This window comes from Rhinopithecus roxellana, chromosome 7 (genome assembly GCF_007565055.1).
Source record: "Rhinopithecus roxellana isolate Shanxi Qingling chromosome 7, ASM756505v1, whole genome shotgun sequence".
NCBI lineage: Eukaryota > Metazoa > Chordata > Mammalia > Primates > Cercopithecidae > Rhinopithecus > Rhinopithecus roxellana.
Window position 1 is genome coordinate 54738897 of NC_044555.1, and position 12383 is coordinate 54751279.

At 38.9% G+C, this 12383-nt stretch overlaps 2 pseudogenes; both read right to left on the minus strand.

The window, feature by feature from the left end:
- Window positions 1-247: 247 nt before the first annotated feature.
- Window positions 248-1786, minus strand: LOC104678997 (annotated as a pseudogene).
- A 407-nt stretch (window positions 1787-2193) lies between these two features.
- On the minus strand, window positions 2194-6742 carry LOC104678998 (annotated as a pseudogene).
- Between the last annotated feature and the right edge of the window lie 5641 nt (window positions 6743-12383).

Sequence of the window (12383 nt, forward strand, 5' to 3'; positions counted from 1 at the left end):
GAACCTAAAATGAAAGTTGGAAAAAAGCAGATGGAATAAAAATTAGTTCTAATTTGGAAATTGAAAGTTATTAATAGCATTTTCATTTTTTGATGGGTGTACATTTTATTGGAAACCTTAAATAATTTTCAGAAGACATCTTCAATCAAGTTTCTTGTGTGGCCTACACAGAAAACTGAAGCTTTTTGGATTAGGGGCAAGGAGACGGACAGTACAGAGGACAAGAACCCCTCACAATGAATGGCCTTCAGCTAGCTTTTGCCACAGCTTCTTCAATGGGTCCCAGCCTATAGAAGGTCTGTTCTGGGAGATGGTCATATTCACCTGGCAAAATCTGCTAGAATCCTTTGATGGTATCCTTCAGGGGTACCAGCTTCCTCATATGACCTGTAAAGACCTCAACAACCTGGAATGGCTGAGACAAGTAACGCTGTATTTTCTGTGCACAGGACATAGTCAATTTGTCATCCTGAGAAAGTTCATCCATACCCAGTATGGCAATGAGGCCTTGGAGGGATTTGTAGTCCTGCGGGATCTTTTGCACCCCATGGGCCACATCATAATGCTCATCGCCAACAATGTTGGGATCTATGATACAAGAGGTGGAGTCTAGAGGATCCACAGCTGGACAGATGCCCAGTTCAGCAATGACATGGGACAGCACATCCAAATGAGCAAAAGTAGTAGCAGAGGCAGGGTCAGTCAGGTCATCAGCAGGCACATAGATAGCCTGTACAGAGGTGATAGATCCCTTCTTGGTGGTGGTAATTATTTCCTGCATAGTACTCATGTCAGTGGTCAGGGTAGGCTGATAGCCCACAGGAGAATGGATTCCGCCTGATAAGGCAGACACCTCTGCATGAGCCTGGATTAAGCAACAGATTTTATCAATAAATAGCAATACATCTTGACCTTCTTGATCTGTGAAGTATTCAACCACAATCAGTGCAGTCAGAGTTACCTGGGCACGAGCACCAGGTGGTTCAATCATTTGACATATACCAGCACTATCTTGGAGGTGGCATGTTTTAAGTTGATAACATCAGATCACAGAATAAATCATTGCCCTCATGGGTCCTGTCACCAACACCAGCAAACACCGAGTAACGACCATGGGCTTTGGCGACATTGCCTACTAACTCCATGATCACTACAGTCTTGCCAACTCCAGCACCACCAAAAAGTCAAATTTTGCCAACCTTGGCATAGGGAGCTAGCAGATCTGGTGACCTTGATATCAGTCACCAGAATTTCGTGCTCAACACTCATTTCCATGAACTCAGGAGACTCAGCATGAACGGGAGCAAACTGTTTGGTTTTGATGAGACCTCTTTCATCAGGCTCCTTAATGACATTCATGATTCTGCCCAAAGTCTCAGGACCAACAGGAATTTTGATTGGTGCACCAGAATCCAGGACTTTCTGGCCTCTAACCAAGCCTTCTGTACCATCCACAGCAGTGGTCCTTACTGTGCTCTCACCCAAATGCTGAGCCACCTCCAAAATCAGCCTGGTCTTCCTGCCTCGCACTTCCACGGCATTTAGGATATCCCATCAAACTGGACATCCACCACTGCATTAATGATTGCCATGATGCTCCCGGTGAGAGCGTCTGCCTTCAACAAAGGAGATGCTTGTGCTGCATTGTCCCTGGCAGGATGGACTGCTGTGGGAATGGCCTGCAGTAAGAGCTGAGCTGAGCTATGGATAGTGATGCTGAAGGACTGAGTCCCTGCAAGGTCCTAGAGACTGAGGCAGCAGCCGCAGGACCAACAAGACTCAACATGGTAGAGTCCGGGTGGAGTCTAGCACTTTCAATTTTGAAAGGTATTACTTTTGTAGAAACTGCCTTTTTTTTCTGCAGAAAATCTCTAAAATGTGATCAAAACAACTCTTTCTAAATTTACTTACATTTCTTTAGCTAAGCCATGTGCTATGTATTCAATTTTTCAATTTAAATGCTTTGAAGAAATATGTATTTTGAGCATGTAAAAACATAGAGGTGGTTAAGAGCTTGGCATTAACTTACGATGGGTAAATGAAGAAGTGGTCAGAAATGTTTTTCAGACATTTCTAATTAAATTTGTTTTAAAAATAAACCGACTAATTTCTCTGTCCATTTCAATTTATGATTTTGCAGCAAATATTTATGGACTTTTATAAACCTTTTGTTATTTGTTTCCTTATTTGCTGTTATTGATCCTTAGAATATGGATTGGGTAATTCTTTCTTATAATTGAAGTCGAATATAGAGAAGAAGCCTACTGAAGAGCTTTATGATATCATGTTACACCAGATACTCAGTAAATAGCTGCATGATATATGAGTAGTTATTTAAAACAGACTTTACTTTTTAGAGACATTTTAGGTTCAAACTTGAGCAGAAATTATAGAGTTCCCTTCCATGCACAGACTCCTCCACAGTCAACATCCCACACCAGAGTGATACATTTTCTACAAATGGTGAAGCTACACTGATAACATTATCTCTGAAAGTCATGGCTTACATTAGAGTTCAGACTTGGTATTATACATTCTCTAGGTTTGGATAAATATATACTGACATGCATCTACCATTGTAGTATATGGAATAATTTCGCTGACCTAGAAATCCTCTGAGCTTTGACTATTCATCCGTTTCTCACCCCCGACACCTGGTAATCACTATCTTTTTATTGTCTCCATAGTTTTGCCTTTTCCAGCATGTCACCTGTTGGAATCATACAGTATTCAACCTTTTTATATATGCTTCTTTCACTTAGAAATATGCATTTGAAGTTTCTTCAGGCCTTTTCATAGCTTGATGGCTCTTTTTTTAATCGTTGAGTATATTCCATTGTCTGGATATACCACAGTCTTGCTGAAGGACATCTTGGCTTTTTCCAAGTTTTGTCAATTATGAATAGAGCTGTTATAAACATCTGTGTGCAGGGTTTTTTGTAGACATGAGTTTTAAACTCATCTAGGTAAATACCAAGGACAGCAATTGCCAAATCACATGGTAAGAGTATGTTTAGTGTTTTAAGAACTGCCAAACTGTCTTCTAAGGTAGCTATACTACTTCGTATTACTACCAGCAATGAATGAAAGTGTCCATTGCTCCACATACCTGTCAGCATTTGGTGCTGTCACTGGTCTGGATTTTGGTCATTCCAAGGGATGTGTAGTGGTATCCCATTGTTGTTTTAATTTGAATTTTCCTGATGGCACATGATGTTGAACATTTTTTTTTACATGCTTATTTGCCATCTGTATATCTTCTTTGGTGAAATACCTGTTCTTGTCTTTTGCCCATTTTAAAATATTTTTGTATTATAGTAATTTAATTTTGTTCCTGTATTATATTAATTTAATCTTCGTTAAAACACAGGATTTAAAATGTGTAAAATAATTTCAGCTTTTGTTTTAAATTCAGGGTGTACATGTGCAGGTTTGTTACATGGGTATGTTGAATGATGCTGAGGTTTGGGATACAAATGATCGTGTCACCCAGGTAGTGAGAATAGTACCCAAGAGTTAGTTTTTCAGTCCTCATGCCCCCCACTTTCTTTACTTGTTTCTCCAATAGTCAGTCTAGTGTCTAGTGTATAGTCCAGTCCAGTGTTGACACCTTTATGTCCATGAGTACCCAGTGTTTAGCTCCCACTTATAAGTGAGAACATGTGGTATTTGGTTTTCTGTTCCTGCATCAATTTGATTAGAATAATTATTTGATGATTTTTAAATCTGATTTTTTACTTTCTTATTTGTAAGTTATAAGAGTTAACTGTACATTTTGGATAATAGTCTTTTATTAGATATGTATTTTGCAAACATTTTCTCATAGTCTGTGGCATGTCTGCTCATCCTCTTGGTGGTGTCTTTCATAGAGAAGTTTTAAATTTATTTTAGTTTACATATATTGTTTTATTTCAATAGCTTTTGGGGTATAACTGGTTTCTAGTTACATGGATGAATTATATAGTGATGAAGTCTGGGATTTTAGGGCACCTGTCAGCCTAGTAGTGTACATTGTAAAAGTAGTTTTCTATTCCTTTCCCTCCTTCTACCTTCCCAACTTCTCAGTCTCCAATGTTCATATTACCACTCTCTATGCCTTTGCATACCCATAACTTAGCTCCTACTTTAAAGTGAGAAAATGCCATATTTGGTTTTCTGTTCCTGAGTTACATCACATAGGATAATGGCCTCCAGTTCCATCCAAGTTGCTGCAAAAGAGATGATTGCATTCTTTTTAATGGCTGAGTAGTCTTCCATGGTGTGTGTGGAACATTTTCTTGATGGGCACTAGGTTGATTCTATACCTTTGCAATTGTAAATTGTGCTGCAATAAACACACATGTACAAGGGTCTTTTTTATACAATGACTTATTTTCCTTTGAGTAGATAACCAGTAGTGGGATTGCTGGATTGAATGACGGGTCTCTTTTTAGTTCTTTGAGAAATCACCATACTGTTTTCCACAGAGGTTGTAAATACTACTTTACATTTCCATTAGCAATGCATATATGTCCCCTTTATACTACATCCATGCCAACATCTGTTGTTTTTTGACTTTCTAATAATGGTCATTTTTGCAAGAGTAAGGTGGTATCTCATTGTAGTTTTAATTTGCATTTCCCTGATGATTAGTGATGTTGAGTATTTTTTTAATACACCTGTTGGCAATTTGCATATCTTCTTTGAGAAATTTCTGTTCATGTTATTTGCTGACTTTTTAATGGGGTTATTTAGGGTTTTCTTTCTTACTGATTTGTTTGAGTTCCTTATAGATTCTGCATATCTGCATATTAGTCATTGGTCAGATGCACAGTTTACAAATATTTTCTCCCATTCTGTAGGTTGCCCATTTACCCTGTTGGTCACTTCTTTTGCTGTGCAGAAGCTTCCAGTTTAATTGGGTATCATTTATTTAATTTTGTTTTGTTGCATTTGCTTTTGAGGTCTTACTCATAAATTCGTTGCCTAGGCAAATGTCCAGAAGAGTTTTTACTAGGTTTACTTTGGGAATTTTTATGGTATCAGGTATTAGATTTAAGTCTTTAATCTATCTTGAGTTAATTTTTGTATGTGCTGAGAGGTCAGAATCCAGTTTTATTCTCTTACTCATGACTACCCAAGGACACTGAATCAAGTGTCCATTTTGCAGTGTATATTTTTGTCTACTTTATCAAGGACAAGCTGGTTGTAGGTATTTGGTTTTATATCTAGGTTCTCTATTCTATTCTGTTGGTCTATGGGTCTACATTTATCACAGTACCATGCTATTTTGGTTACTATATCCTTGTAGTATGATTTGAAGTTGGGTAATGTGATGCTTCTAGATTTGTTCTTTTTGCTTAGAATTAGTTTGGCTATTCAGGCTCTTTTTTGGATTCATATGAATTTGAGGATTGTTTTTACTAATTCTCTGAACAATGATGTTGGCATTTACATAAGAATTGCATTGAGTCTGTACATTGTTTAGCATAGTATGGTCATTTTCACAATATTGATTCTTGCAATCCATGAGCAACGGATATTTTTCTATTTGTTTGTGTCATCTATGATTTCTTTCTTTCTTTTTTTTTTTTGCCGGTGGAAAATAACTTTTATTGAGACCTCACCAGCTGCAAAATCTGTTCCTGGCACTAAATAAGCTTCTTCCTTTGCAATTTGGTCTTTCTTGAGTGGTCCCATGAATACTTTCTTCTCCTCCTTGATATGGAAGTGCCCACGGCCAAATTCGAAGGTGGAGTCAGTGAACTTAAGGTCAATCTTCTCCAGGGCCCGCTGTTTGGTCTGTACCAGCAAGGACTTGTGGAGGGTGAGCACTCACTTCTTGGTTCCCTCCAAACAGCCTTTCAGCATGACAAAAGTCATTGGTCACTTCACCATAGTGGACAAAGCCACCCAGGGGATTGATGCTTTTGTCAGACAGGTCATAGTCAGTGGAGACCTTGTCCTTGATCAGTTTGCCGTCATTGATAAGGTAGCCCTGGCCAATGTTATAGATCTTCTTGTTGATCTCAGTGCAGTGATGGTAGCCTTTCTGTCCAGTGCATGCCACAGGGAAGGCTGCACGAGCATGATGCCATGCTCTAATGCAGGTCACCTTGCACAGGCCTCGGGGGTCCTGAGGGGCAGCCTCTTGCTGTGCAAATGACTGGTGACACCTTTGTAACCTTTGCCTGTGGTCACCCCAATGATGTCGATTATCTCATCCTGTCCAAACACTTGGTTCACAGGTACCTGCTGCTCGAGCCTCTCTCGGGCTCAGTCCAGCTTCTTGGCCATGGTGCCTCGGTTCACCTGGATCTCCATCAGGTGGGCCTTCTGGCACAGAGGAAGTGGGTGCTTCTGGGGGTAGGCAATGACGTGGATGACTTGGCAGTACTTCTTCATGCTGCTGAAGTCCTTCTCCAGCTGCTTCTTGCCATCCTCATACTGCCATTTCTTGCAGTACTTGAGAAAGGCCTTCTTCTTAGATTTATGACAGTTCTTATAGCCCTTTGCACTCACTGCTGATGTGCTCAGCAAAAATGGTCTTGAAGTTCCGGAGGCCTCAAGGAGTTTCCCTGTCACCCACATTGCCCACAACCACCATGGGTGATGTCTCCACAATGGACACAGCCTCTACCACCTCCTTCTTGTTCACCTTGGATTCTGGCCTGTTGACTTCCCACAAGATGCGGGTCATGGCAGCCTTGTATCCCAGGAAGGCTGTGAGGTGGACCAACTTGGAAGGGTCATCTTAGGGAAGCAATTCACCTTCCCATGGTGCCTGCTGCTGCACTTCTAAGGCAGGAAGCTGAGGGACCCATGTCTGGGAACAGAGAACTTTCTGTGAGACATCATGCTGTCAAATCCCGCCGGTAGAGTCATCTATGATTTCTTTCATCAGTGTTTTGTAGTTCTCCTTGTAGAGATCTTTCACTTAATGATAAAGTATATTCCTAGGGGTTTTTTTTGTTTTTGCAGCTATTGTTAATGGGATTGAGTTATTGATTTGATTCTCATCAGTGCTACTAATTTCCTTTTCTAATATAAATTTGACATATGACTCCAATTTCATTACTTCTTCTTGAGGAATCTTTATTTACTCATGACACCAAGACAAGGTTTGCCAAATAGGACAAATAGATACAGGACACTTCGTTAAATTTGGATTCCAGATAAATAACAAAAATGAGACACACTTATAATAAAAATAATAAAATTTATTATTTACCTAAAATTCAAATTTAATTAGGTGTCCTGTATTTTATCTGGCAACCTTAACTCAGAATTACTTAGTTTCTACACCCCTTCAGATTAAGATACTGCCCCACCCGCCAACACACAAATACATTCTGGATGGTCTTCAGTAGCATAGAACACTCCAAATAGATATCCTCTGACTTTCCCTGGATAAGTTCAGATGATTGACTAGAAAAAGAGATTCTCTTGCATATTGCAAGTAGACATCTTCTTTTGAGAGAAATCCTCTCCCTCTGGTGAAATTTTCTGACAGTCATTCTGGCTATTTTCTGTATTCAGAATAAACCAGACCTCAGAAAGTGTGCATCCATCCTTTCTTTACTCTGGCACTTGACATTCTGTCCCAGGTCTATATTGGGAAGAGCAGCTAGTTCAGGTCATCTCTTATAAGTTTTAGCATTTTCCAAATTTATAAGAATATTCTCATTTTTAAATTTTAATCATTTTTGTGAAATTATGCACATTGTGTTTTTAGATTAATTTAATAATTGTCTATAGCTGTAGAAGAATTATTTACTTTAAAAGGCTTGGAAATTGTGACATTGATTAGGAATTTCTTCCTTCAGTCCTGGGACATTGAAACATATTCTTCCCTATATCACTTTCCAAAATTAAATGAGGATATAGAAAGTAGGGCCAGTAAGGTAAGTCATAAATATGGTAGCAGATTGAGCACCTCCCTTCATTGAGTTCACCCTCGCACTGCCTTGATTTCTGAAAAGAAGTAATTCAACAACTAACTCTCCTGACCTCTCTTCACAAGACCAGGATAGGTTTTGTAACTTGCTTTAGTATTTTCAAAGTGTGGACAGCGCTATCATTTTAGGCTTACTGATGCTCCAAATCTGCAGATGCCCAGTTTACAGATCTAATGTACTAGAAAGGGCACAGAACAGAGTATTTTCCAAAGCAGCCAAGGCCCACACTAAGCATGTTCCTGACACTGTAAGTAGCATACAATGTAGCAGGCTCTTCCTAAATGAAAACATGGTAAGACAAAATTACAACAAACTTAATTATAGATCTAATTGGTTTTTATTCACAATTCATTAATCAGGGTTACTTTCATTCTACAAAATAGAATGAAAGCTGCTGGACAATATCAGAACAGTGGGTTTTGTCGGGTGGGAATAAGAAACTAAAACAATAGGAAAAAAGCTCATTGGTTAATATAAGGTTATTTTGGTTACTTTTCTGTAAGGGTTGAAGCAGAAGGGACTTCCTTATTATGCTAATGCAGGTAGACTGGAATCTCCTAATTTCAGGAAAAACTGGTCTGTTCAGGATCTATTTGCTTCCTTAAAGCTTCAGTTTGATTACGTGACATTTAGCATGAGTGACTCAATTTTGATTTGGTCTGGTCTGTTGTGGCCTAGTGCAGGGGCTCAGTACAAAATAATGGCCTCCCATCATTTTTGTTTAAAAGAAGTAAGAAACGGCAAAGGATGCAGAACCTTTGAGGGACCAGAGGACAGGTAGAAGTGTCATTGAATCAAGGCTTCCTAAATCTTTCTTAAATTCTGCATTCTCATACCTCTTTCATTTTTTTTTGAAACGGAGTCTCGCTCTGTCGCCCAGGCTGGAGTGCAGTGGCCGGATCTCGGCTCACTGCAAGCTCCGCCTCCCGGGTTTATGCCATTCTCCTGCCTCAGCCTCCCAAGTACCTGGGACTACAGTGTCCACCACCTCGCCCGGCTAGGTTTTTTTGTATTTTTTTTAGTAGAGACGGGGTTTCACCGGGTTAGCCAGGACGGTCTCGATCTCCTGACCTCGTGATCCGCCCCTCTCGGCCTCCTAAAGTGCTGGGATTACAGGCTTCAGCCACTGCACCCGGCCTCTCACACCTCTTTCAATTATCCTGTTATTATCTTCCCCATAGTGTCCAGTTTCTCTTAAGTTCTACTCCAGATTGATTTACATTTCAATTTACTCACAATTCACTGTTTTAATTCCTGTGCTCAGTTTACCTTCTTGCCACTGCCAGGTTCTGCCTACTAACAGCTTCATAATTGAATCCATTTTGTCTAGCTTTAGTCCCAAGCAGACCTTTTTAGAACTGACCAAGGATTGGGTATATACCTAGACAGGATGCTTACAAGAGAAAACATTCTCCAAAGACACACATATTTACTTTACAAACAGTGTAAAGTATCACTTTTTGTGCTTATCTCCATAAAGGTGAGAGAATGAGTTACCTTGTTCCAAGAATGAATGACTTAATTAAGGATTAATCACCCTAATCACCCTTCTATTTGTCAACCTTTTGTTTTTCAAATAATTATTCTATATGTATGAACAATTTGTAATAATTAAAAGTACGGTAAGTATATCTTTCTGAAAATATATTAAAATGTTCAATTATGGAAAATAATAAATAAAATATTAAAATAGACATAAAAATCATCTTTATGAAATACAAAATCAATAATGCCCCTTGATTCTGATAAGTGCACAATTTGTTTGGGGGAGAAAAGTTAAAAAATATCCATTGCCGTAGTAAAAACAAAGGATCAAAAGATTTTTAAAAGTGACAGGAATAAACTTGTGGCCTGGCAGAAAAAGCAACAAAACAACTAATGCTGAAAAATAATTTCTAAATGGTAAAAAAAAGTGATTGTAAATGATTTATGACCATATTATTTTGATTTGGAAAGTTTGTTTTCAAGGAAACTGTTTGAATCTTCTCAACTGAGAAATTTCCACTTATCTTCTATAGAGCTCTCAAGATTTGCCCCAGCAGGTATCTGAGTGACAGCAGGTACAGTAATACTCCTTCTAGTTAGTATCTGTGGTGATACAAGAAACTCAAGCATTCCTTTAGGAGGGCAGTGTCAGCAACCCCAGGAGCCTAGGAACTCTCACTAGAGACTTTTCAACTGTCACGTGACTCAGGAGACTGCCTCAGGCTTCTCATGTGCTTATTTAGACTGTAGGCTTCTAGCTAGAGCAAAGTAAACACCCTTCATAGCTGTGTAACCTGTGAATGGTGATCTCTGTCTTTTTACATTATCATGCTTCTTAATTCACACAAGTATGGTTTTGGAGATTAAATGTAAACCTCATGTTTGCTACCTAGACATGCAGACTCTTATTTCCAAACCCAAACATGAAATAGGAATCAGAATATTTTCAGGCTTTTCTTTTCTTTCTTTCTTTCTTTCTTTTTTTTTTTCAGATGGAGTCTAGCTCTGTCGCCTAGGCTGGAGTGCGGTGGCACGATCTCGGCTCACTGCAACCTCTGCCTCCTGGGTTCAAGCGATTCTCCTGCCTTAGCCTCTCAAATAGCTGGGATTACAGGCACCCGCCACCATGCCCAGCTAATTTTTGTATTTTCCGTAGAGATGGGGTTTCACTGTGTTGGCCAGACTGGTCTTGAACTCCTGACCTCATGATCCGTCCGCCTCAGCCTCCCAAAGTGCTGGGATTACAGGCGTGAGCCACCGTGCCCAGCCTAGACTTTTTTAGAATAATCCATTCACATCACAGCAGTGAGTGAGGATTTCAGGGAACAGATGAAGTTTATTCCTCAGTGTTTCACCAGAAAAACCTGCACTGGCCACATTCTCCAACCAGAAGGATTCCCCTCTATTTTCTTCTTCTGGGAAGCCTCTAAATTTCTCTAGATCTTGTCCTACTTGGCTGTCAGCCCCCCTTCACCCCATCACAAAAGAACAATTATGAATCAAATATAAGAATCTCTCAGTTTCTAAAGCTAAATTGGAACACCCTACCCTTTACTGAATTCTGCCTTGAAATATGCAAAAAGACATTTAGTATTCTAAAGCTAAAAACAGCACTCAGAAAAAAAAAAAAATCTCCTCCACTTAGTATAACTCACTTCCTTAAAAGGCAATAGAGAATTTTAAGTAAACACTGTTTTCCTATGGATACATATACAATATAAATGGGCATATTAGTGTTGTTGTTAGGTAGGATGGAGACATTGAGTCTCATGTTACTTCATTAGCAGTATCCATTCAGATAACCACTAACAGATATCTATTAGAAGCAAATAGAAACAGTAGCAAATAAAACATAACATACATACAGCATGCTGTCACTCATCTAGGGATTAAAGTCACTGGGACCCATGGAACTGGCATTTGGACCAATAGGAATGTATTGGTCAATGTTTCACTGATTACAAGCTGATTGTAAGCATTGCATTACAGCCTTATACCAGCTATCAAAACTAGGTTATTCAACGTTAGTAGTTGATGTAGAATTTTAAGACTCTCATCAGCACATTAGAGCAGTTTGCTGCAGAAAGGTGTGCATTAGGCAGATGTGTTTTTACCACCTGCTTTCTGTCTTAATAATGCAGATAACAGTTACGGGGCCCTATTAAGTGCCGGGTGCATTTTTGATGTGTTATCTGATTTAATCCTCACAATATCCCCCTGAGATGAATATAATTATCACATTTTATAGATGAAGAATGTGAGACATGGAGAGATTAAGTAATTGACTAAAGATCAAATAGCTAATAAGTTGTCAAGCCCAAGATGTGAATACAGGTCTGCTTTGACTTCACACACCCTATATTTATCACTACAATATAAATCTCTCTGGCATCTGGCATTCTGATTTTTTAAAAAAATAAAATAAAAAGAAAGAAAATAGCCCAAAGTGGGAAGTTTAAACTTTGTTTGGAGACTAGTATTTTCCCTCACCAAGAGGCTCAGCTACATTTTACTGGTGGTACAATGTAAAGACAGTGCAAAGGGAAAATAGCTGGGTGACAGGTGGGATTGCTAAGCAACAGTTTATGAAATCCAGTAAAACCATGGCAATGGAACACAATGGTCCCAGTCACGAACCTATTCAATATTTGAGAGTAAAGACACAGCTATCAGGAACATCTGGTAAGATAAATCAAGAGTGCTATAAACTTTGGAAATACAAGGCATCGGTATCATTATTGTTATTACCAGCACATATGATACAAATAATCAAAACAATCAGTGCATTTAAAATAATTGCTTCATTAAAAATGTCATTGTCACATATAGAAACTTTATTTTCCTTGACAAACAAATTTTCTGCTTTCTTTTCTTACCAAACACAACTCTTCACTTTGATTAAAGAATGGATCTGTGCTACACCAGAACACTTTGCATTTTAAAGCATTTTGGATTTACAAT